Source organism: Cervus elaphus, chromosome 9, assembly GCF_910594005.1.
Source record: "Cervus elaphus chromosome 9, mCerEla1.1, whole genome shotgun sequence".
Classification (NCBI taxonomy): Eukaryota; Metazoa; Chordata; class Mammalia; order Artiodactyla; family Cervidae; genus Cervus; species Cervus elaphus.
The window spans coordinates 65,944,782-65,966,021 of record NC_057823.1 but is presented as its reverse complement, the minus strand read 5'-3'; the positions used below and the strand labels follow the sequence as shown (position 1 = coordinate 65,966,021).

General features: G+C 41.9%; 1 protein-coding gene and 1 pseudogene across 4 annotated transcripts in view; both read right to left on the bottom strand.

Moving 5' to 3' along the window:
• The window catches only part of GRIA1 (glutamate ionotropic receptor AMPA type subunit 1), a 336,627-nt gene that overhangs the window by 169,400 nt on the left and 145,987 nt on the right, over positions 1 to 21,240 (bottom strand). The window lies entirely within an intron of this gene.
• LOC122700457 lies at positions 11,068 to 11,985 on the bottom strand (annotated as a pseudogene).

Below are 21,240 nucleotides of genomic sequence, written 5' to 3'. Positions count from 1 at the left end.
CAGAAAAGCAAACATAGAGAAACTGACTTTTTCTTTATACTGACATCCCCGAGATGAAGGGAATTTCATCTTAGCCCTTTCTCACTCATTTCAGTTCTACAAGATTCCACTCAAACACCACTGTTTCTGTGTGAACCCCAGTCAGAATCCAGCCATCCCTCTGAGCTCCCGGAGCTCTCAGCTTGTGCTCTCATTAGAGCTCGTAGCACTTTCTGCCTTGTGTTGGAGTTAACTGTGGAGTGGATCCTCCCTCCACTCTACACCCAAAGCAAGTTGTTTAGACTTTCATATGGCACTTAGCGTCTGGCGTTAATGCCAGCCAAGCCTGGATTTGTCTCCTGTCTCACACAAGGAGCACAGGGGCTCTGTCTTAGGAATGGTTCTCTGGGCTTGGCACTTAATAGGGCTTTGGGAACAGATGCTTTCTAAGTGAGGCTGGTCCATGCCGCGGTTCCTTCATTCTGTCTAATCTATGAGCTGTGACTCCCCCTCCACTGACACCCACACATTCTGGTGTACTTTTCCATGCACCCTCAGTCAGGGTCACTGAACAATGTCGGGCAGAGAACAGGGACTCCTGTGTGGAGTATCTGTCAGATCACTAAGAAGGTGGGTAATTCCACTTCCCTCATGTGACTTTTCTCCCTCTGATTTTCTCTCTTCCAGTGGAGGCCTGTCCACTCTTGTATCATCAGAATTCACATTAGGGAAAGGACTGCGTGTCCTGTTCTCTCACTCTGGAGTTAGTGACTTCCTTCTTCCTGAGGAAGAAAAGCTCTGATCCCTATGAGAAAATCTTTAGAAATCATTTTTCAAAGGCAAGTGCCCTCCAGGGTCACCTGGGACACTTAAGGTTCATACCCTTATGTTCAGTCCTGGCTGGATATCTGGGTCGCTAAGAGCACAAGGTTTGCCATGGACAGACTGGACTCAGTTTCCCACTCTGTCTCTTGGGCAAGTTAATTATTAACTCTGAAACCTTTGCTTCCTCATCTGTGTTACAGAAATAATGATGATACCCACCCAATGGGGTTGCTCTGAGAGTTAAATGCATTGAAAATGTATTGCTAGCACAGTTCCTGTCTACCACTATGTCTGTTGCTACAGTTGCTGTTGTCACGTTATTATTGTTGTTCCTTTGTAAATGGCAGCATCTGGTAGCTGAGAGAGATAAGAGCAAGAAGCAGTTGAAAATGTGACCTCTGCAGTTAGTAGGAGATGCAAAATCACATGTAGCTTCTAGTTGGGAGCCTAAGAATAGCTTTAGTTAAGTTTCTGCTTAAAATAACCTGCATGTTCTGGGCTTTCAGACTCGAAGATGCTTTAAGGAGCACCTATATCAGTTGTGCCATTTTACAGAAAACAAAAGCTCAGAGAGGGGAAATGATGTTTCTAGGGTCGTGCATGTGTGCTCAGGTGTGTCCAACTCTTTGCGACCCCATGAACTGTAGCCCACCAGGCTTTTCTGTCCATGGGAGTCTCCAGGCAAGAATACTGGAGTGGGCTGCTATTTCCTCCTCCAGTTTCTAGGGGGCAATCAGTCAAAAATCAGTCATGCTAGGGCTCAAACTCAGATCTTCTGGTGCCAGTCCAGTGTATTTTCCCACGGAGTATCTCTTGAACTGGTGCCCTTTTCTTAGTGTATCCCTTCAGCTTTACCACCAGCTCCTATGGTAACCCGGATACCATCTGAAGATGCTGCCTTGGCCAGTATTGAGAAGATGATGGTAACACATCTTACTACACAGACATTCCTGAGATGAGTGTATTTCTTTATGCTGGGTTTGTCCCTTAGTGTCACGTCTACATGGGCTAATTCTGCTGAAACTAATGTTCCAATGCCTATATTAGTTTTGCGGGTTAAGGGTCTAGTCCTTTCATTCAAATGCTGTGGCTGAACTCAAATGCTGATGAGAACTGTGTTGGCATTCTGGGCATGAGTTTCAACAGTACAAAACATGAGGAAAATGGACTACATTTGTCATTCTCTACTTTAGAGAGCACAGTCAAGGCCTAGCATAGATAGCAGAGATGAGATGAAGTAAAGCTTTGAGTGGAAACTACCCAAGGTGTAACCCTGAGGAAGAGACCCCAGGCCTGACCCATCAGGTAGCCCTTACTCATGGGACTCTCTGGATGATCACTCTGCCCTAAACACATGCCTAAATATATGTACCTTGCACTTTACCACCTTCAGACTTCTTTTCATGTTGTTCCTTCTGCTTTCTTCTATTATTTAAAAATATATAGAATTTGTTGTAAATAATACAGGGAACTCATCCTGGTGCTCTGTGACAACCTAGAGGGGTGGGATGGGGTGGGAGATGGGAGGGAGTTTCAAAAGGGTGGGGGCTTATGTGTACCAATGGCTGACTCATGTTGATATATGGCAGAAAGCAGCACACTATTGTAAAGCAATTATCCTCCAGTTAAAAATAAATAAATTCAAAAAAAAGTATATAGGGATTTCCCTGGTAGTCCAGTGGTTAAGACTTCACCTTCCAATGCAAGGGATGCAGGTTCAATCCCTGGTCGGGGAGCTAAAATCCCACATATCTTGTGGCCAAAACACAAAACAGAGGCAATATTGTAACAAATTGAATAAAGACTTTAAAAACAGTCCACATCAAAAAAGCCTTTACAAACAGAAAAATAGATAGAACTTTGTATCATTTAAATCATATTTACATCCACCATTTTACTGAATTGTCATGATAATCCAGTGAGGCCAGTACTTAGCACTGCTATTTCACAGGTAAGAAATTGGGATTGCAGAGGCATGGAAGGACTTGCCCACGGCCCCAGAGCTCATCCCTGAAGTCAGATCTTCTTCATTCTCCAGTTTCCAGAGTCAGTGGTTTTCCACATGTCACAATCAGTAGAGCCACCAGATTGACAATGGGAGCTTGTCCACCAGATTGCCTGTGTTTGAATCCTGACACATACCCCTTTCTTTGTGGCGTGTTCCTTAAGCAGTGTATGCCTCAGTTTCTTCATGTGCAGAGCGGGAATAATAATCACAGTCTCAATATCAAAAGACTGAGGAGAATAAAGGGTTATTGTGTGCAGAGCACTCAGAACCGTGGCTGGCACAAAAGACCTGCTCAGTAAATGTTGCTATAGAAACTAAGTTGTGTCCTGTCTGAATTCCCTCCCTGACAAGGCTCATCTGAAATGCCGTGAAGTGTGAGTCTGACTTTTTGTAAATAGATGCAATTTCTGCCTCTTTTAGACCCTATAATCATTTGTACTTTGCTCATAGCACACAGTATGTTCTGCTGTGCACCAGAGATAACTGTAAACTTGTTTTTCTCTCCCACTTGCCCCTCGCCTGTGAGTGCTGTGGTTCAGAGAGAGAGAGAGAGAGAGATCTGATAGAAGCATATCCCCTGTGATGCCTAGTGTGATGCTTCATGCCAGAGAGGAAGAAAGTTGGCAAATTCTGGTTACACCAATTTCAGTTGAACCCAGAATTCCAGTTCCCTTGAAGATCTAAAATGTTAGGGTGGAAAGTCTCCTTAGAGATGAGTGTTAGTTGTTCAGTCATGTCCAACTCTTTGCAACACCATGGGCTGTAGCCCCCAGGCTCCTCTGTCCATAGGATTCTCCAGGCAGGAATACTGGAGTGGGTTGCCATGCCCTCCTCCAGGGGATCTTCCTGACTCAGGGATCAAACCCGAGCGTCCCACATTGCAGGCCGATTGTTTACTGTCTGAGACACCAGGGAAGCCCAGTCCTGCACTAACAGCAGGTCCCTGGGCTGCGGGGAGGAGGAAGATACTTGTCCAAAGTCATGTAAGATCACAGTGGCGGAAGGAGATATAGAAACCGGATCTTGTTACTACCCTCAGCCCTGGGCTCAACCCAAAGCACTACGCTGTCTCTCTTCATGGAATGAAGGAGAAAAGATCCATGGACCTGGGTTAAAGAGAGGAGGCTGGACAATGACAGCACATAGCTAAGCTTCAGCACCAGAGCTGCTCAATGGGGAGGGATGTATTTGGGATACGTATTACAAAACCAACCAGGGGTGAAGGGCGTGAATCCCCCACACAGCCAATAAGGCAGTTTCTCTGAACTGACTTGGTATTTCGCTGCTCTGTGAATGGATCAGGAGCCCTGCAAAAGAGAGGCTTCAGGGCTCAGTGTATTCAATATGAACCTTCAAATGGTTCTCTTCCTCTTTCAGAACATGTAATCTAAACTAGAGACCCCCAGCCTTGGTCTCCAGGGCACCTTCTTCGTGTTGGGATTTGTACCTTAGAAGATGCTACAATAGAAAGATACACAGTCTCTGCATATTGAGTCCATTTCTTATGGTTCTCCAGGTGATTATCTAAAGGTGAAGTCCTTATCAGCCTGTACCCCAGAGCCTGTTTTCCACAGATGGCTGTCATGTTTTCTTTTTCTCCTTGTTGAGGTTTCAGATAATGTTTAAAATGTAAAGTGAATCAGAGATAATTCTGCACTGGTCAGCAGGACTTGGGCAGAGAAATGTTTTGATTCCTGGTACTGTCAAATCTCTTCTCCCAATGTGAGATAAGGTAAACAAATCTTAAGGTGATAAGCTCCCCTATCATCTCTGGTGTAAATGCTTTGGGGGAGGACCAGTGGGAAGCCAGTTCCTGATAACTGCAGGTGGGGGTTAGGGGAGCTCTATCAGCAGGCAGAGCCCTGAGGTAGCGGACCACTGAGGCTTACACCCTAGTTGTTCAGATGACGAAACCCAAGGCTGCCCATAACTGCAAAGTGAGCCTCTGATAATGGGGGCGGGGGTGCACGTGGGTTGTCCAAGTCATGATTACTGAGAGATGAATGTTCACTACACCTGGGGAGAAATGCCCAGGTGGCCAACAGCTCTGACCTGGGATTTTGGGGGAGGTCATCTTCTTTTGATCTCTATGTCCAGGGCACAAGTTCCTTCAAAAAATTGTTGATTTCAAGGATAAAAAGTGTTTTTATAACAGTTCAGTGTGAAGTTGAGATAGGGAGAAGTGAAAAAGAAGTTTTGCAAAGGAAATTCATCCAGAAGTCATTTCCCATGACTCGCTGACTTGATGGTACCCATCAGATTTCCTCTGATTATTAGAAACAATTGCTGTTGTTGTGTTGTTACTGTTGTTTCAATCCATACATTGGTTTAACAAATATATTGTGAAAACAGTATTTGGTTACCCTTCAAAGAGCTCACCTACCATCCTCCCAACACCATAAACCATGTGTGAAACAAACTGGCACTAACTTAGTGCCATCTTTGCCTTAAAGAGCCACTCAGTCCTTCTGTCTGATAGTAACTTCTAAACTACTGCACAGTTGAGCCATTAGGTATGTTGAATGCATACTTTTTGGGTGGCATTTCTAAATTTAAGTTTCCCCTAGGCACGAGAGTGCTAACTTGACACATTACTTGCGAACAGTGACATTTTCTATCATATCAACATCTGCCATGTTGATGGAAATAACAGAAGTAAAAAATGAAAGTGAATTGTCCTACAAACTTTGAAGCTTAGGTTCATAAGATTGTTCTTTATTGTTGTTTGTTACACTTAATCAGCAGCTTCACTTTTTGAAGGAATCTTCATTCCCTTTCTCAATGAATGCTTCATCAGCTTATAACATCCTCCTGTCACTGACTACCTCCTAGTAACATATAATAGGTGCCCACTGATGCCACAGAGCTGTAAGTTCCTTAAAGTCAAAGACAATCTTCCATGAATATGAAACAGCTCTGCAGGTCTGCCCCTCTTTGTGCAAAGTCCTGGAGGCAGTACTCTGCAGTGCAGGGTCAGCAAATGCATGCATGACACATATACTCCCCTATTCTGTACCCAAGGTAGACATCACTAATTGATTGTGGCATCCTTTCCTGCTGAGCCCAGCCCAGGTCTCAGAGTCCTCATCACCAGCCTTCCTGAAAGCCATTATCAATTTATCAGGATTGACAGGCTTGATAAAACCTATTTTCCAGCCTAACTGTAATGGTTAAAAGCAAGAACTCTGGAATTGGACTGACCTGAATTCAAATCCCAACACTACCACTTGCTTGCAGGTTGGGTGGCCTAGAGTACAGTTGTCCGAGTGCCCTAAATCTGAGTTTTCTCCACTTTAAAATGACCAGTTCCTCTCATCCTTTGGAAACCTAAATTTAGACATTTCCTTCTCTGAGAAACCTTTGTTTGCATAAGACTGAGTGTAGCTGCCTCACTTAGACCTCTGAAAACACCCTGAACTTGCACTTCAAGATTTATTTTTATTAATTTTTGACTGTTCTAGGTCTTCACTGCTGTGTGGGCTTTCTCTAGTTTCAGAGCAGGGGCTACTGTCTAGTTGCAGTGTGCAGACTTCTCATTGTGGTGGCTTCTCATTGCGGAGTGCCGGCTCTAGGCACATGGGCTTCAGAAGTTGCAGCACATGGGCTCAGCAGTTGCGGTTCCTGGGCCCTAGAGCACTGGCTCAGTAGTTGTGGCACACGGGCTTAGCTGCTCCACAGTATATGGGATCTTCCCGGACCAGGGGTCAAACCTGTGTTTCCTGTGTTAGCAGGCAGATTCTTTACCACTCGACCACCAGGGGAGCCCTGAACATGCGCCTGCCTTGTTTGCTGCCCTGGTGTCCTCCAGCCCAACCTGGCCTATACTGCCCTTTAGTGAACTGTGCTAGATCCTCTTCCGGGTTACCGGAGCTCTGACATTCTCTTTCGAGTTCCCGTAACCAATACAGTAGCCCAGCAGGTCTGTCCTGGGATAATCACTTATGACAGTGGTTCTTAAACTTGAGCTTATAGTATATCAGAATTCCCTGGAGAGCTTGTTAAAATGCAGACTGCACAGCCCACCCCTAGAATTTCTGATTCAGTAGGTTAAGGGTGGGGCTTGAGAATTTGCATTTCTAACTTGTTCCTGAGTAATGCTCCTGCTGCTGGCTCTGGACCATTCTTTAAGAACCACTGCTTCATGGAATAAAGGAGATTTAAAAAAAAGATGAAATACTGTTGTCTAGGGGAGAAAACTTAAGTTCTATTTATCAGCTCCCAGATTGGTGGTGATCTCCATCTGAACCCTTCAAGCTGTGTTCGCAACTAATTCTCATTAAAGTCAAGGAAATTTACACATAAGTATCAGATGTAGGACCTTGCTGAAGGATGAAAAAGCATGGCTTCTAAATTTTGCTGATGAAGCTCACCATCTTCCCTCTTTCTTAGTTGACAACTAGTGAAATGATATGATACTTTAATATCTTGCAGTTAATGTCATACTTTTGCAGGAAACTTTATATTTTCCGGAGTTTACTCATCCATATCATCACATTTGGTTTTATAATAACTGTTTACAAGAGGAGAGATAGGGAATTAACATCTCTTTGAGTGATAAGGCAGAGTAAGCCAGGATCCAGAGTCCTCGATTCTTTGCCAGGTCTGTTTCCATGACATCGCATAATCTTTGGTGCAAGTGTAAGTTCTGTCTTTGAACTCCCTTCATGTACCAAACCTTAATTTATTTCAGTTTGTTACAGATGCTTTGAGCTAGAAGATATCACAAGGAGATCTACTGATCAGAAGGTTCTAAAGCATTTGGAGATATGAATTACATTGAGACCTCAGGAAAGCTTTGGACTCTTTTCTAAAACATTACCGATATATAAATATATGATACAGTTTACATATAGTTTCAGGTTGTACAAGGACCTTTTAAAGTCGAGGGCCACCATATTTCATGACTGTCAGAGGCACTGTTCCTAGAGAATTAAATGTGGTACTGTAATGTCCATCCACAAACTGTGGAAGATGAACAGAGGCCATATAGTCACTGTTTTGGTCAGTTGGCTGGTGGTTTTATGTGATTTTTAACAGATGAGTAAGCTGAGTGGTTGTTTTTCAGGTACCACAGTCAAATAAAGGCAGAACTAGAATGAAAACTAGGGTTTCAGAAGGTGATGAGGTACTGTGGAAGAGGACAGGCTTCAGAGTCAGGGAAGATTTCAATTTCAGCTTATGTTGGGTTGGCCAAAAAGGTCACTTGGGTTTTTCTGTAAGTTCCCTGAGTGAACTTTTTGGCCAATCCATTATTAGTTAGAAGCTGTAAGACTTTATTACCTTCTTCAAGGTTTCACATCCCCATTTTACAAATAGGAATCAGAAAATCAAACAATGTTTAAAAACTGTATTCTGATAGGGTGTGTGCATACTGTCACTTCAGTCATATCTGATTCTTTTGGACCCCATGCACTGTAGGCCACCAGGCTTCTTTGTTTTTGGGATTCTCCAGGCAAGAATACCGGAGTGGGTTGCCGTGCCCTCCTCCAGGGGATCTTCCTGATCTGGGGATTGAACCTGTGTCTCCTGCCTTGCAGGTGGATTCTTTACCACTGAGCCACCAGGGAATCAGCCCCATTCTGATAGGGTGCCTTTAGCATAAGGGTTAAATGAAACAAAATGTGTCAAATGCTAACATATGTTGTGGCACTCAGTAAGCATGAATTCCCGTCCCCAAGGCTGTTTTCTCAGCTTAAGTTCAAGTGTAACAATTGCATAAACTTTCTTTCAGGACAGGTAGATACTACCTCAGGTTGACCAGAGGCTGTATATCCTCAGGTCATCTGGGTCATATAAACCTGTGTATGATGTCATTACTTATGACTATGCTCAGGTGACCTGACATTCTTCTGCATCCTTGTACCATTGACCCATGTAGAATCTCAAGGATGTTTGTCCCCCGTCTAACCATGGATGCAAAATGAGAAAAGAAAAAGTCTCAACAAAGGGGAAAAAAGCCCAGACTACTGTAGCGTCTATCTCTTCTAACATTTGTCAGTGCTTATTTCAGCACGTGCAAGATTCATTCTTCCCACTGCAAAGCAACTGCATTATACTTCCTAATCTACAGAGGGTAATGATTTTCATGCTAATTTTTAATTCTGTATTTGCATCTAATTCACATTTAAAGTTCAGCAGAATTTATAGGTCACTTCACTGCATACTTTTTCTTGTGTTTTGCACATTGGAAAACAGGATCCTTGTTTTAGCTTATTATTAAACCCTAGAATGTCAGAAAAGACAGAACCTACAGAGCCTTTATCTAACTCCCTTATATGACAGGCAAGGGGTGGAGGCTGCGGGGCAGGGGAATGTTGTCCTCAAGTCACACAGTGATGGTGTCAGCTGCAGAATCTACACTTGAGTTTATGTTTCCTGAATCCAGATTCTTCATTCCACCATGGTTTTTCTGACCGCCTCAGATGTTAAGATGCTTGAAAGGCCAAGTAATTGTATAACATTTTCCTACTCCTAATTTCCTCCTACTCCTGCTTCTTTTTTCCTAAAAGAAATTTGATGGGTATTGGGATAAAAACACACATTCCTTTTTCCATTTTAAATAAGTGGGTGGTCCTAGTTTTTCCTTTTGCTTTTATAAGGCTCCCATTACACTCACTCTGCCTCCGACCTTCCATTATGTATGGGCAGCAGTTCGTTTTACTCTCCAGTACCATGGGCTCTGTTACTGCCTGATCACCTGTCTCTCAATAAACACAGAGCCCATCTTCTTGGACATCTTGAAGTTCCTCTGTAGAGAAGCTTATTCCCCAGGGAAAATGCCCTAATCAGCCTTAAGAAATGACTAGTATTTTTAGACTCTTCAACTCTAAATGACCGGTGTGATAGAATAAAATAACCAAAGTGTTACAATGACTGGAGTACGAGGCTGAGTTTTGGGGTTCCCAATCTATCCCAAGATATCACTCTCATTTTGGCTAATGACCTGAAGGTACCATGGCCCTAACTCCATGGAATCATGGGGGAAATAAGCTACTTTAATGAGACACTTCCTTTTATTAAACAGTTAAGAGGGAAAACAGTTTAAGCCAAAACTGCTTTTCTGACCATAGTCCTTTCAAGCTATTAAGACCTGCCCTTAGCCTGAGTGAGGTCATAGCTGTGTGTTATCTAAGTCTGCACAGAGACAGCTGCTTGAACTTTATGAGGTCATTATTCTGAAATGCCTCCATAATTAGCATCGTCAGGAAATGGCATCTTTGAGAACGTAGTAAACAGATCTATCTTGTAAGTAGCTAAATAATTTCACATATTTTGAAAACCTCTTAATAGGTTCTATGCATGTCCCAACTTTCATAGAAAGAGCCAATTGAAGGATCACTTATACCAGCACACCCACTCTCCCCTAATCCTAGTCATAAGGACCAAGTCACATCTTTTCACATTTCTGTTTGGGCAGCCTTAGGAAAAGACTAGGTGGTTAGACATAGAGCTGAAACTGGTATCACTCTTCTAGACGAAAAGATGTCTAATGACTCACCACTCTTCTCCAGAAAGAATGAGAGGCAGCAGCCCACATTCCCAGGGGATCATTTCCTGAGAACAAAATGGTAGTCATGGTACAGAGCCTCACCTGTATGTTTAGTGGAAAGGACACACACCTTCGGCTCATATGTTGGGCTCTTCACTTTGATATTTAGCTCTTTAAAACAAGAATGCAGCATGGTTTCACCAGCTCTCTAATTTTCTGAGCATTTGATTCCTTGGTTCAGAGGAGTCACTCTCTCTCAGCATGAAATATCTATAGCCCTTTTTGCCAACGCCTTGAGTCGTCTTTATACCTGAGGGCAGGACATTTCTTCATGTCTCTGTACTTTTCCTCAGAAGTGCACTTCTGCATAAAATGCCTACTCTCCCAATTTTACCTAATAATAATGCTGGGAGACAAGTAGCAACAGCAGCAGCAGTGACCATGACAAACATTTGAGTGCTTACAAAGGACAGAACACTCAGCTGAGTTCCTAATGTATTGCTTCATTTTGACTTCCCAACAGTAATTTTTGTCATCTCAACAGTATAGATGTAAAAATTAGGGCTCATAGAGGATAACTTTCCTAGGTTCACATAGTCTAAACATCCAGACAGGAATCTTAATGACCACTTTACCCCCAACTCTACTTTAAATCATTTTTTTTCTAAATGACATTTGTATTTTTAAAACAGTACTTCTCTCCATATGAATTGCAGCCTGGGGGTGGGGCAAGAGGAACAGTGGATTGTCTGTAGGAACTGAAGCCCTAAGCTTTACCCAGTGGTGTCTAGGGATGCCTTACAAAGTTCACTGGATCCAGGGATCTTCCCTCAGAGAAACTGAGAAATGTTCCATGCCTAATTCTATCAGGAGGCAGGTCCAGGAATACATAAGTTTCTTTTTTTCTTCCCCTCCTTTCCCTTCCCTAATTTCCTTTCCTTTCCTTTCCTTCTTCTTCCCTCCCTTCATTGATTGCTTGCTTCCTTCCATCCATCCATCCATTCATCCGTCCATTCGTCCTTCCTTCCTTCATTCGTTTTGCTTTGGGATCTCTGTAAAATGTAATAGCAAATGAAGATATGTTTTATCAGGTTCTAAAAAAGTTCCAAAGAATATTGTTTGTCCTACCATAGGGTCTCCACTGAGGTCAAGCCCAAGAACTGTGTCCTTAGCGGAAAGGAAGAACTCTTCAGGAAGCTTAACAGTCTCCTCGGCTACTGAAGGGCCACCTCTTCTGTTGATTGTTGTGAAATACCTAGCATCAGTGTCTATGTTCTCTTTTTTCAGACTGTTTTATAGTGTCAAGTACAAATTCCACACAAGTCTTTTCAGTCATTCCGTAGTATTTTCTTTTCTGGGTGTGTTCCTTTGTTTCAGGCACTTGACACCATCATCTGTGAATTCTTTAATAGCATCTTTTGTGGCCATGAAAGTCTGTTAAGGGCTAGTAGCAAGCTGATGAATACTTTGAAACTTCTGGAGACATTCCTCCAAAGGTCTTTTCTTTCCCTTGTTAATCATAGTCATCGAGTCATGGATTTTAAGACGTGGTTTATTGTGTATTAATTTCCTCATGGCATTAGAACTAATGGATCCATCCACTCAAATGAAAATGAAGTTCCATTTTAGGTAATTCCAAGGGAAAGATTGTCTTCCAGGGCTGTTTGTCTTCCGCCTCCGTCATGATTTAGCAGGATGGTCTTTCTCACAACACTGTTATTCTTGGTATAAACAGTATGATGTATTGGTTTGGCCAAAATGTTCATCCTGGTTTTTTCATAAGATGTTATGGAAAAATCTGAGCAAACTTTTTGGCCAATCCAGGATTTCAGTTCAGTAAGTTCTCTGGTCTTGAATTTCCTTCAGATGGCTTTACTTCCATTCATTTTGATAAGATTAAGTGTATCAGACTACCTGACCTGCCTCCTGAGAAATCTGTATGCAGGTCAGGAAGCAACAGTAGGAACTGGACATGGAACAACAGACTGGTTCCAAATTGGGGAAGGAGTACGTCAAGGCTATATATTGTCACCCTGCTTATTTAACTTATATGCAGAGTACATCATAAGAAATGCTGGGGTGGATGAAGCACAAGTTGGAATCAAGATTGCCGGGAGAAATATCAATAACCTCAGATATGCAGATGACACCACCCTTATGGCAGAAAGTTAAGAGCCTCTTGATGAAAGTGCAAGAAGAGAGTGAAAAAGTTGACTTAAAAGTCAACATTCAGAAAACTAAGATCATGGCATCTGGTCCCATCACTTCACAGCAAATAGATGGGGAAACCATGGAAACAGTGAGAGACTTTATCTTTTTGGGCCCCAAAATCATTGCAGATGGTGACAGCAGTCATGAAATTAAAAGACACTTGCTCCTTGGAAGAAAAGCTATGACCAATCTAGACAACATATTATAAAGCAGAGACATTACTTTGCCAACAAAGGTCCATCTAGTCAAAGCTATTGTTTTTCCAGTAGTCATGTATGGATGTGAGAGTTGGACTATAAAGAAAGCTGAGCACTGAAGAATTGATGCTTTCGAACTGTGGTGTTGGAGAAAACTCTTGAGAAAGTCCCTTGGACTGCAAGGAGATCCAACCAGTCCATCCTAAAGGAGATCAGTCCTGAATATTCATTGGAAGGACTGATGCTTAAGCTGAAACTCCAAGACTTTGGCCACCTGATGCAAAGAACTGACTCATTGGAAAAGACCCTGATGCTGAGAGAGATTGAAGGCAGCAGGAGGAGGGGATGACAGAGGATGAGATGGTTGGATGACATCACTGACTCAATGGACATGAGTCTGAGTAAACTCTGGGAGTTGGTGATGGACAGGGAGGTCTGGTGTGCTGCAGTCCATGGCGCAAGGAGTTGGACGTGACTGAGCATGATAGACTTCCACTCTTGATTCTCTCCTGGTCTTGACCTTTGTGGCCCCAAGCCTAGGGCAGGGGCAGTACTGAGCACCAGTGACAGCAGCATGAGTTCCCAGGTCACGAGCAGGTACATGCAGAGTGTCTTCACCATGTTGACATTGCCAGGACCACACTGCACACCACTCATCTGCGGAGGCCATTGGGTCCACACATGTTCAGTGCAGCACTGCGTGAGCATCTTACCCAACTTCTCAGCAGTTCTTTGCGTGGAGTTTTAATTAACACCCTAAAATGTATTCCTTCCTTTGAATTCTGTGGTATGTTGGTTGGATCCATATGTGGCACTTTCTACCAAAAATTCGTTTATTCCATAAATATTTAGGAAATAACACACTATAGGTCGGTCAGGCACTATACTAGCCCTGAAAGGATAAAACACTTTCCTGGAAGAACTCAAAAAATAGTGGGTGGGAAATACATGAGATTAGAATGTGGGATGAGAAGCATTATAATGAGGGGTCGTGAAGGATGGAAGAGCTAAGCCAATCTTACAGTGTTTGAGAAGGCTTCCAGGAAGGAGAGTCACTGAATCTGTCCTATGCAACAAATAGGGTTGTGGCAGGTGAAAAAAGGGAGTATCTCAGATCCAGGTCAGCAGCATATGTAGACCTGGAGAGGCTGAGTGGTGTTTCTTGTGATACTGTCTCCGTCTCTGCCCCCACCTTCTAATGCTGCAAACACTGGTGGTCCCAACACCTCTCACCCATAGATGGTGACCTTGAAATAATGGGATGAATGCATTTGGCATAATTGATGCCAGAGTCAATGGAGCTGAGTTCAAATCCTAGCTCCACAAGTTCCTTGCTTTGTGACTGTGATCAAGGAATTGGCATCTCTAAACTTCAGTGTCTACATCTATAAATGGAGTCTAGTACTAACGCCATTATCCTAAGGGTGTTAGAAGTATGAAAATGACATAATACATAAAGGGACATAGTACAGCATATAGACAAAGCACACCCCTAAGATGGTGACTTTTATTAATAGTGGTAGTTGTTATGAGGTCCACCTAGATTAGGACCTCTCCATGGAAAGGAATCTGACTTACTTTTCTTTGTAAGCCTTACTGTGCCTTGACTGCATAAACTTAATAACAGGTACTCAGTGAGGACATGCTGATGGATTTGTGGATGTGCCTTTTCCATTAACTCATTAAATAAATATTACTGAGCACTTACTATGTGCCAGGCAATGCTCCGCATGCTGTGGATGCAGCAGCGAACAAGGCACTCAGCTGGAGCTTTCATCCTAAATAGGATTCTGACCAGCACTCTCATAAAATTGATGGTAGCTTATACTTTAGAAACAGGTTTGAAAAATCTCATCTGAAACATGAGAATCGTTAGTGATAATAACTATAAATCCACTTCGTGTTTCTAGAGAACCTAATTCCTTATCCTAAGTCCTCTTCAATAGTTCAGTGTTTTTCTACCTGCCACTAGGTCCTGCTTGAATCTAAAAGGATGATTTCCTTTTCACTCCACAATCTACAACACAGGGTCCCTCCCATAGTAATTACCAGCAACAGACCAATTTGTTAATTTCTTCTTTCTCTTTTTATTGCACTCTGCTAGTTCTTGAGAAGCTCTCTGTTTGCATAGAAAGAGGAGTGGATTATCAATCAAGCAATTTAAGTTTTAACCTCAGTTTTGCTGCTAATCAATTTGGATAAATTTTTCATTTACTCTTTCAATGAATATTAATGGAACACTTCATAAAGACCCAGCATGGCCTGGATAAGTGTTCAGGCTTTGGAGTCAGAATTGCCTGGATTAGAAACTAGCTCTGTTACTTTCTAGCTGTGTAATAATGGGTGAGTGACTTTACCACTCAGTCTTTTTACCTGCAAAATGGGGATAATAATCATACCCTCCTCATAGGATAGTTGTTAAGTATTAAATGAGTTAATACATATAAAATACTTAGACCAATGTTTCTGAAACTTGCAAGGTCCCAGTAAATGTTAGACACTGTTACTTTCCTTTTTTAAATTAAGCAGTAAAGTGACTGGTCTGAGATATATTTGATTACATTTAGATAAGTTACACCATGTATACATTCAACAAAAGAAACAGAATGAATAGATTTTAATTAAGGTAACAAACCATATATTCTTTTGCTGTCTAGCAAAACATAGATAATCACAAGTAAAAATTTAATAGGCAATAGTTATTCATTTGATGGGAATATGAATAGCTCAGCCATGATCCTTACTGTAAAAATTCACTGGATTTTTTAACTTTTCAAAAAAAATTTTGGTAAAAGTCATATAATATAAAACATATGATTCTAACAGTATTTAACTGTGCATCTCAGTGGCACGAAGTCCGTTCACGTTGCTGTGTTACCTGTCACCATCATTCGTCTCCCAGATTTTTCACCTTCCTAAACTGAAACTCTCCCCCCGCTAGACACCAAGTCCTCACTGATCCCCTCACCCCTTACCCCTGACATCTGCCAGTAAGTATACTTTCTGACTCTATGAATTTGACTGTTCTAGGTACCTTCTAAAAGTGGAATCAAGCAATATTTGTCTGCACCTACTGTATGTTGCAATGCACTTTTAACTTTCTTGTTACTATCTGTTGTTACTATCAAGTGCTAGGCACTGTATATGGCACTGAAGAAGTAGTAGGGGGAAGGGACAAGACATGGTATTTGGCCCCAGAGATCTTGCTTTCTAATAGGTGAAGAGACATTAAACAACTAAATACATAGTTACAAATTTGATGAGTGCCAGGAAGGAAATGAACAGGGAACAGTGTGTGGTCTAAGGAGTACCATTTGATTTGAGATTTAAGGAATAAATAGAATGTAGAGTGGTGAAGAAGAGGTGTGTGCCCAGGTGTGAAAGACTGTCCAGGAAGAAAGAAAAGTGTGTGAAAAGACCCTGAGGCAGGAACTGAAGGATCTGTCTGGTTACTGTGTGGAGACTGAGGTAGAGAAGTGGCCGACACAATATGGAGTGCCCGAGCCATGCAGTGCTGGGTGATGCCTGTGGAGCGTGAAAATTTTCCTAAAGGCAAAGAAAAACCACTGATGGCACATGGGTTCCTTTCCAGTGCACAGATTTCTCAAAACTAAAGTGAGAGAATTGTATAAGATAGCTTCTCAAGCCTCTTTGACATTGAAGAATATGAGATTTTATAATTACTACTAAAAAAAGAGACAGTTTCTGGGAAAAGTAGAAAGTAAAGAAGTGGGGAGGGAGGGGAGGGAGGAAGAAGAAGGGGAGATAAGAAAAGAGCAAGTGACTAAAACTTCAGTGGAGACATGAAGTCTCGAAATGAACTGTTGAATATTCACCACCGATACAGACTCAGTACCTATTACATCTATGTGTGTGTAGGTGTGTTTGACTTATGCATGTATTTGTACAAGTTCACTGATTTGGCAGGAAACCAGACCAAGAGAGTCCTTCTGTGGAAGACAAATAAGACTAATGAGTTGGAAATGCTGGGGAGGGGGAAAATGCTGTGTCAATCATTTTGGTTAAATGCAAGATTGCTGGATCTACAGAAGCATCTGAAACAGCTCCGGGTGTTCAGGAATTGAAATGCTGGCTGCCGCACGGTTCAGCAGCTCCTTTCAGGAGCTGCTCAGTGGAAATCAAACAGAATTGCATTAGGAGAGGAGTGGGTGAGAAAAGGGACTCTGTGGAACCAAAAATTTTATTGGGAAAGAGGAATAGAAAAAGGAGTTTAATCCAAAAGAAGGACTGGCTCCAAGAATTTGTAATTTGTTCCAGCCTTCAGGAGCCCAGAGGAGCTTGAACACTTTTGCCTTGATATTCAGACCTGCTAGTGAAAAGAGGCATGAAAAGCAGGGAAAATAAAAAATAAATAAGTGTTTTCTGAGCCCCAATTTTTCATTCCCAGCTGAGTAGGGCCAATGTTTAAGGAGTTTTGAAGGGTAAACACACTCCAGTTCAACTCTGCAAATGCTTTATAATGCTATTAATAATACCACCTCTGACTCTCAGCACTTTCCAGTAACTTGGGCTTGTATGGTTGGGTGTCTCATTCTTCTTATAGTAAATGCTAGGAAAAATACTGATTTGAAGTATCTCAATGTAATGGGAAGTCAAAGGAGCCCCATCTGGTTGATGAAAAATTCTTTTCCTGTAGGGATCTAATCCACTAGCAATATGTCTTATTCTCTTAACTACTTCCTGGTTTGCCAGTGGTTCAATTAGCATATGCCTGATTTAATAACAGCAGCTGTCACTTAATGGACATTTACAATATGTTTTAGGTAACGAAAGCACATTATCTCACTGAATCTTCATAATGTGTTAGAAGACAGATTCTTGCATTCCCATTTTATACACGAGGAAACAGAGGTTCAGAGAGGTTAAGGAATGTCGCTAGGATTGATACGCAGATCTGATTCTAAGCCCATGTTCCTTCTGAGCCCGCATTTTCATATTTGTAAAGTGGAGGTGGTTAATAACAAGGTGTTTAAATTCTCCTGGTCCCAAAGCTCCCTGAGCAAGACTGTAGACTCAGCAAGTTCACTGGTCCTTCTGTTACATGTGCTTTTCTCACCATGGAGCCATCTCTCCGTATCCATTCTCAGTGTGCCAATGTAGTCAGACGTTTTCTCCTATCAGATCTTGTTCTGGCATCCTTCATCCCCACTAAGGGGACAGTAGATAATAGAAATCAACAGATAGCAATAATTCTTTACTTTCCTGCAGCTGGCAGTCTGGGCCTTGCACTCTCCCATTTCAGATCATCCCACGGCCATTTAGAAGCAGGTAAGGTCTGCATTCTCCCAGGTTGCAAATGAGAAACTAGGACTCCTATGGGGAAAGTGAGTCAGCCAAGGCCACACAATGAGTTAAAAGCAGCATCATGACGACAAGCTTCCATCTGCGCAGTCCTGGTCTGTCACCTTTTCCAGCAAGGCATACGGCTGTAGTAAGCTGCAGACTCAGGGGCCAGGCTGGAAGCATAAAGGAACAAATGGGCAGGTGAGAGAACATTTTTCATCCTGCCAGTGGTCACTCAGCTTTAGCCAGAATTTTTCAAATGAGAAGCAGGCGCAGATCTTTCCATTAAAAAAAATTCTCCACAGATTATTTATTTTTCTTTCTTTCTTTGGGTCACAGCATGACATATATAGGATCTTGTTCTCCGACCAGGGATCAAGCCCATGTCCCCTGCAGTGGGAGCATGGAGTCTTAACCATGGTACTTTCAGGGAAGTCCCTCATCTTTTTAAAGAAAAGCTTTAAAGAGAATCTGGATTTTAATGTGCACTGCTATGATTTTCTACAAGCTGCCTCAAAATTGATTTTAAATCTTTGTGAGAGCCAACTATCACACATCCATAAGCTAGAGTAACCAATAGGCAGTTTTCCACATCTGCCTCACACTGAAGACATGAAAGTTTGAATATGGATGCAGAGATATCTGGCTAACAGCCCTTTCCACTATGGGAATCCCCATTCCATGGGAGATCCAAATCTCAGTCAACAAACCCTGAGAACAGTGAAAATTTTGGTCAAGCAGAAACACTCCCAGGAAGGAGAAGAGTATACCTGCAGTGTGATAGTCAACTTGTTGTTGTTCAGTCACCAAGATGTCTGACACTTTGTGACCCAGTAGACTACAGCACACCAATAGACTACAGCATGCCAGGCTTCCCTGTCCTTCTGCATCTCCTGGAGTTTGCTCAAACTCATGTCCATTGAGTCATGTCCATGTCCATTGGATGCCATCCAATCATCTCATCCCGTCACCCTCTTCTCCTCTGCCTTCAATCATTCCCAGCATCAGGGTCTTTTCCAGTGAGTTAGCTCTTCATGTCAGGTGGCCAAAGTATTGGACTTTCAGCTTCAGCATCAGTCCTACCAATGAGTATTCAGGGTTGATTTCCTTTAGGACTGACTGGTTTGATCTCCTTGCAGTCCAAGGGACTCTCAAGAGTCTTCTCTAGCACCACAGTTTGAAAGCATCTATTCTTTGGCACTCTGCCTTCTTTGTGGTCCAACTCACATCTGTACATGACTACTGGAAAGATCTTAGCCTTGTCTATATAGACCTTTGTCAGGAAAGTGATGTCTTTGCTTTTTAATACACTGTCTAGGTTTGTCATAACTTTCCTTCCAAGAAGCAAGCATCTTCTAATTTCATGGCTATAGTCACCATCTGCAGTGATTTTTCAGAGCCCAAGAAGAGGAAATCCGTCACTTCTTCCACTTTTTTCCCTTCTGTTTGCCATGAGTGATGAGACTGGGTGCCCTGATCTTAGTTTTTTTTTTTTTTTTTTTTTTTTTTTAATATTGAGTTTTAAGCCGGCTTTTTCACTCTCCTCTTTCATCTTCATCAAGAGGCTTTTTAGTTCTTCTTCACTTTTTGCCATTAGAGTGGTATCATCTGCATATCTGAGGCTGTTGATATTTCTCCTGGTGGTCAACTAGCTCTCCAGAAAAAAAGAAAAAGTGTAGCATTTGCCAATTTTCATAATGTAAATATTCCCACCATAATCAATAGCTACTGACAGTTGAGCAACCAGTTTGCAAAATTCATGAATATTTAATAGTTGGCTAAGATATTTAATAATTGGTATGCCAAAGTCCAGTGGTTCACCAGTGAGGTTTTTTTTAAAATTAATTAATTTATTTTAATTGGAGCCTAATTACGTTATAATATTGTAGTGGTTTTTGCCATACATTGACATGAATCAGCCATGGTGTACATGTGTTCCCCATCCTGAACCCCCCTCCTACCTCCCTCCCCATCCCATCCCTCAGGGTTGTCCCAGTGTACCAGCTTTGAGTGCCCTGTTCCATGCATTGAACGAGGACTGGTGATCTATTTCACATATGGTAATATACATGTTTCAATGCTATTCTCTCAAATCATCCCACTGCCATCTTCTCCCAGAGTCCAAAAGTCTGTTCTTTAGATCTGTGTCTCTTTTGCTGTCTTGCATAGAGGGTCATTGTTACCATCTTTCTAAATTCCATATATATGCGTTAATATACTGTATTGGTGCTTTTCTTTCTTACTTACTTCACTCTGTATAATAGGCTCCAGTTTCACCCACCTCATTAGAACTGATTCAAATGTGTTCTTTTTAATAGCTGAGTAATATTCCATTGTGTATATGTACCACAGGTTTCTTATCCATTCATCTGCCGATGGACATCTAGGTTGCTTCCATGTCCTAACTATTGTAAACAGTGATGTGATGAACATTGGGGTACATGTCTCTCTCTTTTTTTTTTTGATGATTTTTTTTTCATTTATTTTTATTAGTTGGAGGCTAATTACTTTACAATATTGTAGTGGTTTTTTTCGTACATTGACATGAATCAGCCATGGATTTACATGTACGTGTCTCTTTCAATTCTGGTTTCCTTGGTGTATTTGCCCAGTAGTAGGATTGCTGGGTCATATGGCAGTTCTATTTCCAGTTTTCTAAAGAATCTCCACACTGTTCTCCATAGTGGATGTACTAATTTACATTCCTACCAACAGTGTAAGAGGGTTCCCTTTTCTCTGCACCGTCTCTAGCATTATTGTTTGTAGACTTTTTGATAGCAGCCATTGTGACTGGCATGAGATGGTACCTCATTGTGGTTTTGATTTGCATTTCTCTGATAATGAGTGATGTTAAACATTTTTTCATGTGTTTGTTAGCCATCTGTATGTCTTCTTTGGAGAAATGTCTGTTTAGTTCTTTGCCTATATTTTGATTGGGTCATTTATTTTTCTGGTATTGAGTTGCATGAGCTGCTTGTATATTTTTGAGATTAATCCTTTGTCTGTTGCTTCATTTGCTATTATTTTCTCCCACTTTGAAGGCTGTCTTTTCAACTTGCTTATAGTTTCCTTCATTGTTCAAAAGCTTTTAAGTTCAATTAGGTCCCATTTGTTTATTTTTCCTTTTATTTCCATTACTCTGGGAGGTGGGTCATACAGGATCCTGCTGTGATTTATGTCAGAGAGTGTTTTGCCTATGTTTTTCTCTAGGAGTTTTATAGTTTCTG